The sequence below is a fragment of the Dromiciops gliroides genome, chromosome 2 (genome assembly GCF_019393635.1).
Source record: "Dromiciops gliroides isolate mDroGli1 chromosome 2, mDroGli1.pri, whole genome shotgun sequence".
Lineage (NCBI taxonomy): Eukaryota > Metazoa > Chordata > Mammalia > Microbiotheria > Microbiotheriidae > Dromiciops > Dromiciops gliroides.
The window spans coordinates 548,517,612-548,523,611 of NC_057862.1; positions in this window are offsets into that span (position 1 = coordinate 548,517,612).

The following is a 6,000-nucleotide window of genomic DNA, read 5'->3' on the forward strand; positions in this document are numbered from 1 at the left end:
TTTGGATGTTTCTTATGAAAAAAAATCAGATTTTAGTCCAGGGGAGAATAAATTACGTTCAATTTAAAGTAATAATAACAAAGAGAGGGTGGGAGGTCAGAGTTGAAGAAGATTTGAAACAGTTGCTTTGAGGTATGTCATAAGGCAGAGGTGTCAAACTTGGTGCTACAAAACTCCCAAGTGTAGCAGAACTGGATTAAAATGTAATTGGGAAATGTTTGATAAAATAAGTAAAAAGATAGTAAAACATAGATAATGTTAATTTGTGGTTTTCTAAGTCACTATGCAGTCCACAAGGATGTTTCTATTTGTGTTGGCAACACTGTTATAAGGAACCAACAGAAGAGAAATGTCAAGCAGCTATGAATTTAGTGCCTGGCTCTCTTCTTTACCACAGCCCTTTCATTCCAAAGGATTCCATACTCCCTCAAATACCTTAACTTTACAGTTCCTCAATCTATTCAACTACCATGATTTATTTCTCTACTTCCCCCATTCATAAGGATGACCATACCATTGATCCTGTCATCACTTCCATGTTCAAAAACTCTGAATTTCCTTTATCTGATTATAATCTTTTATCTTTCTGTTGGTCCCTATCCCTTACTCCTAACACCTACTTGGTTTTCACCATAATCTCCAGTCATTCTATGCTTCAGTACTATCCCACTCCATCAACCCTGCTCTGACTACATGCCTCTCTTCCCAGTCTTGAGCCAGTTCAGCTCTACAATATCCTCTACTCTTGAATCCTTTGTTCCCTTGTCCTATAACCCCACTAAACAAAGCTTTGCCAAATCCCCAAACCAACATACTCACAATCTGCCTTCCCTCCAATTCACTGTTTGCTAAAAACACAAAATGGTCCTGACTGGGTCCACCACAAATTTATGTTAGCCTTCACTGTGCCTTCATTGCAGCAAGGAAACCCTACTCTTCCCAGTTGATTCTGTATTCCTCTCTCCACAGTGGCTGTTTTACTTTTTTCTTCTCTTCTCAATACTCACATGCCACTCTTTCCTTCCATCCTCTTGACGCATGATTTTTTTTTACGTAAAAAAAATGAGGGGGGCAGCTAGGTGGCGCAATGGATAGAGCACTGGCCCTAGAGTCAGGAGTACCTGAGTTCGCATCCAGCCTCAGACACTTAACACTTACTAGCTGTGTGACCATGGGCAAGTCACTTAACCCCAATTGCCTCACTAAAAAAAAAAAAAAAAAAGAGGCCTTTTTTTTTCAAGAGCTCCACCTACTTCCCTCCTCTTCATCCCAAAACCCTCTGACAAGTGTCCTCCATGTCCTGCTTTGCTTTAGTCTCGAATGATGATGTGACCCTTCTGCTTGCCAAGGCCAACTCCTTTACATTTGCACTTGATTCCATCACCTCCCATCTTATCTAGTAGATTGCAACCACCACCATCCCCAAGCTCTCACTCTTTTCTTCAGTCTTTTTGTATCCATGAGTTCCTTCTCCATTGCCTAAAAACATATCTGTCTCTCCTATTCTTAAACAAACAAAACCCTTACCAGATCCTATCATGTCCTTCAGCTATGAAATATCTCTCTCCTCTCCTTCTCAACTAAACTTCTTGAAAAGGCCATCTACAATCCCTTTATTTCCTTGCCTTTTTGTCTCTTATAATCTCTGCACTCTAGCTTCTGACTTCATAATTCAACTGAAGCTTCCTTTCCCAAAGTTACCAGTGTCAAGTCTAATGGCCTCTTCTTGATTCTCATCCTTTTGAACTTCCCTGAAGCATTTGAATCTGTTGACCACCTTCTCTTCCTGTATACTCTCTCTTCTCTGGGATTTTGTGATTCACCTCTCCTTCCCCACCCCCCTCCCAATCATCCCTTCCCCTCTCTACTCCTTTCCTCCCCTCCTTTCCTCTCTTCTCTCCTCTCCTCACCATTATTTTTGAGAGTACTACCATACATCCAGACTTGTAACTTTAGTGTCATCCTCCACTCTTTCACTTATCCCACAAATCCAATCAGTTGCAAAATAGTGTTTTTTCTATCTTCCCAATATTTCTTGTATACATCACCTTCTCTCCACTCACACAGCTGCCATCACCTGTGGCCTGGGCTATTGCAATAGCCCTTTATTTGGTCTTCTTGCCTCAAAACTCTTTCTCTACTACAAGCTATCCTCTACTCAGCTACCCTAAGCTTCGGCCATGTAATGTTCTGCCCTGACTCCCTACTCAAACTCTAGTAGCTTCCCATAGCCTCCAGGATGAAATATAAACTCCTCCTTTCAATATGTAATGGGGGGAAATGGGGTAAGGGTTTGGGTTAGGGTTCTTAGGAATTCCTCTTTAAAGAATTACACCCTCTTGCACACAAAACTAGTTAGAATAAGGTAGTAGTTTATTTAGGAGCAAGGGAAGGGAAGGGTGGGGGGAGGGAAACCATGAAAGAAATCCTTGGACTTCTCCTGGGGAGATAGGCCCAAAGCACATGGCTCAGAGGTACCAATCTCCTTGAGCAGGAGACTGGTAGGTACTTTTATAGAAGACTGATGGGGGGAGGGGTCACCATTTGACTGTGGAAAGTTCCTTTAGTGAGGGAGGACCCTCCCCCATTGGTGGTAGTTGGGGGAATTGGGTGAGGAGTGGAGGACCATCCCCCACTGGTAGTGACTAGAGGAATTGGGTGAGGGGTGGCTACAGATCTCTCTTCAGGACACAAAGGCAGTAGCCACACCCAAATTTATCTTCCTGGGGTAAGGGAGACCAGAATGAAGGGTGGGAATCTGAAGCTAGCTCAGTCCGATTTGGTTCCGCTTATCTCTCTAGGCGTTATCTGTCCTCTGGTTTAGTTTCTCAAGGAGAAGATTCCTTGATGTGCCCCAGAGAACTTCTGGGGTGCTCTGCACCCCATGACAAATACTTAAAGCACTTCACAACCTAACCCCTTCCTACCTTTTCCAGTGTCCTTATATATTACTTTTCTCCATGCATTCTAGGATCCATAGTGTCTACTTGTTATTCTTTGAGCATATACTCCATCTCCCACCTCCATGCCTTTGCCCTGGCTGTACCTCATGCTTAGAATATTCTTATTTCCATCTTCTGACTCTAGCTTCCCTTGGCTTCTTCTAAGATTCAATATTAGTCCAATTTCCTCAAAATGGCCTCTCCCAGTTCACCCAGCACTGCTAGGGTTACTGTCCATACTGTGTTTTAAAAAATAATTTGCTATTGTTATAGACATCAGTATAGCTATATATACAAATTTGGGGTAAACACCTATTATTGTATTAATATTATACCAGTAAAGGATTTACCACATGTCTAACTTCTCATGGTCTCAGGCCACGTGGTAGAGAAAGTAGGGAGAGAGCTTCAGTATGTCAGTTAGCAGGAACAGGAAAAAAACCCCAAAAGACCCATGCTGTCTCCCAGAGAGACGGAGCATAGTCTCAAGGAGATCTAGAAGATCCAGGAAAACCCAAAAAAGACTCTAAAAGTGACTTCCAAGGGTTTTTATCTCCTTTTGATAGAGGTGGGTCATTATACATTTATCAAAGCTAATTGGTTTGCATCATTCAGTTGACTTGAAGGTGGTCTACATTAAAATGAAAATGAACTCTACAGATGACATTAGAGAAAAGAATGAAAAAGACTCTCACTGAAGTTGCTCAAGGCAAAGTCCATTATCTAGGTGTGGTTTAATCTCTATTTCTTTTGTTCCCTTGGGTTTGTTGCAGATCTAGGAGAACTAGACTTTCTGGAGTGGGGTGGGGGAAGGGAGAAAGGACTGAGAAACTGATTTCTGGGTCCCTCCAAGAAATCCATTATTAATAATTATTTTCTCACAGTACTCTGCATTTATTTCTTATATGCTGATCTTATGAGTCTACTTAGAATGTGAGCTGCTTGAAGTCAGGGGCTAGTTTTTTTTTTCTTTTCTTAGTGGAGTAGTAAGCATGTAATAAATGCTTATTCATTGATTGTTGGCCTAGATACAAAGTCAAATCTAGAATACTTAAAGGTTATTACTTTCATTGCTTCAAATGACATAACTTTCTGTGGCCCTCAGTTTACTCATTTGTAAAAAAAGGGGGGGGCATTAGAATATATGGTTGCTAAGGTTTTAGTTCAGCCTGTGAGTCTGTGAATATCAGTAAAAAAGTAAAATTCTTGTTTTAATTGTTTGAAGTATTACACTTAAGCCACCTAGTATCCAATAGGAAAACCACATATGGAATAAAGTATATGGTAATGGCAGGCCATACTGACATAGTTCACACTTTATTATGACATCAGTATATACCACAGCCAAGCACTCTACAGAAGTCAGCATACTATTTGCTAAATCTTATACTATGAGCAAGTCATCTTACTTCTCAGGGCTCTAGACTGGAGGTCTTAAACCTGCAGCTCACAACCCTCTCCAGCACAATGTGAATTTAAAAGGTAATTGGGAAATTCAAAACAAAATAAATAAAAATACAATAAAACAGATAATATTACATTTTAAAACTAAGTCAATATGTGGCTCACAGTTTTGTGAACGGTTTTGAGTTTGACATCACTTACTCTAGGAAATGCTCTAAGACCATAAATGGTGAAGAAGGTGCCGACCTGCATTCGTAGAGGGAGTTTCTTTACCTGAGTGTTCCCTATACCAATGAAATCACTGGTCCAGTCCTCATCTCTTATCAATAACACAAGTATGTCCTAACAGTGCCAAGAGTTCTTAACCATGTTTGCCCTTAGGCTAGCTGGTGCTCCTGGGCCCCTTATCAGAATAATGTTTTTAAATGCATAAAATAAAATGTATAGGATTATAAAGGAAAATAATTACATTGAAATAGTTACCAAAACATTTTTTTAAAAATTCGCAAACCTTAGGTTAAGAACCCCTGTTTTATGCTATTCATAATGAGAGATGAAAAGGAATTAAAACCAAATACTTTAAAACAACTGTTGTGTGGAACAGTACAGGCAGCCCAAACTCGTTTAGTAGGCAGGGCACCAACCTCAAAAGTTTAAACTATAGTCTGGGTACTTAGATTCGAACTTTCCCTTCAGCTGCTCCCACAGAGAACCAACAGATAATGCTCAAGTAGACTCTAGGTAAACCTCTGAGTGGGCCAACCTGCAATCAAATGGGGAGACTCAGGACTTTGGATGCCCTGGCTGGTCTAAGTCTCTTTCAGGAAGTCAGAGGCTGGCAATCTGTATCAGATACTGAGTCTGCAGATCCCATCCATTGGCTACTTCCTTCTGGTCATGCCTCTGGCTTCTTCTGGCAGCTAGGTGCCATAGTGGAGAGAGGTGTGGGGATTAAAATTGTCCAACCTACAATAAAAGAGATTGAGGCAGAGCTTTGAGCCAATGACACTTTATTAAAGGGTCCATAGTTACTCTAATGAAGTGGTTTCCTTTAATGAAGCCAGATCTTCCTCATGATCTGGGATGGCCCCTTCTTCGAGTGCTTTATAAGGATTGATACCAGAATTGATACCTGAACATTCTATTTTTTAAAAAAATTTTAATATTTTTTTTTTGGTGAGGCAATGAAGGTTAAGTGGCTTGCCCAGGGCCACACAGCTAGTAAGTGTCAAGTGTCTGAGGCTGGATTTGAACTCAGGTCCTCCTGAATCCAGGGCCGGTGTTTATCTACTGTGCCACCTAGCTGCCCCTTATACATGAACATTCTAAAGAGGCTGTACAAAGTACAGAATCCTTCATGAGTCAAAAGAAATGATGCATCAGCTAAAAATGGTATATCAACAGCAGGGATCTCAGATTGGGTGAAGCATAGGGCATCTCCACTGACTAAGTGGTTATGAGACCACTTGGTCATGTTGGACAAGAGAGAGTGGTCCAGAGGTACAAAAATAAGTTGGAGGGGTAGCTAGGTGGTGCAGTGGATGAAGCACTGGCCCTGGATTCAGGAGGACCTGAGTTCAAATCCGGTCTCAGACACTTGACACCTACTAGCTGTGTGACCCTAGGCAAGTCACTTAACCCTCATTGCCTTGCA